This window comes from Alligator sinensis, unplaced genomic scaffold (assembly GCF_000455745.1).
Source record: "Alligator sinensis unplaced genomic scaffold, ASM45574v1 scaffold939_1, whole genome shotgun sequence".
Classification (NCBI taxonomy): Eukaryota; Metazoa; Chordata; order Crocodylia; family Alligatoridae; genus Alligator; species Alligator sinensis.
In genome coordinates, this window is record NW_005841995.1 from 2,346,134 (window position 1) to 2,347,467 (window position 1,334).

Below are 1,334 nucleotides of genomic sequence, written 5' to 3' on the forward strand. Positions count from 1 at the left end.
TCCTGAGCGCTCTCAGCCCTGAATGCTGAACAAAAACAATTAAGGGACTCTGTCTTAGAGAATAGAGCCGCTATTGATTATCTCTTGTTACGACACAATCTCGGATGTGAAACTTTAAAAGGAATGTGCTGTTTCAACCTCACTGATAATTCTGTACTAATTGAAGACAAAATTGGTGCCTTATAACGATTGGCACAGACGTTGAAAGAATCATCTGGCTTAGACTTGTCCTGGTTAACTTCCTGGCTTCCCAATTTTGGATGGTTGAAACAGTTATTTAGTATGGTTGTTTTATTTTGTGTTATAGGGATTATGGCCTGTTGCTGTATATAATGTTTACCTGTCTTCTTATCTATCTTCAGGCCTAAGGTGAATCAAATGATTTTACAAACGAAGAAACCTGAGAATACTAGATTTGTGTTGAAACAAATTGAGTGGAGCAATTATAATAAAAATAATTAAAAATGCTCCAGAGAGGGGAATGTCAGGTTTGACCTAGAAACCACTATACAAAGCCGAAGCAAAAGTCTCTGTTATGTAACTAATGCCCATCTGCAATGATAAGGAGGAGACAGTCTTAGATAAAGGAGGCTTGAAAACAAAAGCAGAATCAGAGGACTAGGGCAAAGAGCTGATTTAAATATTAAGATTCACACCCCTAGGTGGGGAGAAAGTATGCTAATGAAACATACATGTATGGAAATGAGATACATAGCTAAAACACAGGTATAGAGACATGCTCAGTAAAGAACTCCTTGCGTCACTCCCTTATAACCAATTAGCAAACAAGAATGCTTATGAAGGTCCAATACTCCTGTATAAAAGATGCTTAGAATTAAGAATCTGTGTGCTTGTTACGTGAAATTATTCCGCTTGCACCTTGTATTGCTAGCAATAAATCTTCTTTATACTTTCACCCCTGGTATCTTTATTGGCTTTTGCATACCGGGCACGATCCCAGACTTGAGCTGGGGCACAACAACACCAGGTTGAATTGGGACCATTTTCTACAATTTAATATAGGCTTTATATTCTACTACAGAATATGTCCACAGAAGAGTGAGCAGAAGTCTCTTGGCAATGCTGAATTATCAAACCAAATTCTCTCCATCCATTTGCTCAGGCTGCCAAATAGAAATGATGCATGTCAAGGCAACACTACACTGAAAAGTAAAAGATAGCCTTTTAAATGTTCCATATATAAAGCTTTTTATTCACAGTCAAATTTAGTATCCCCTCTGAAATATATCACTTTACAAAATTGATACCTTGCCATGACAAGATTTCTACGCCATACTCACTCAGCTTAGCAGTAAAAACAAGCCTTTACTCTT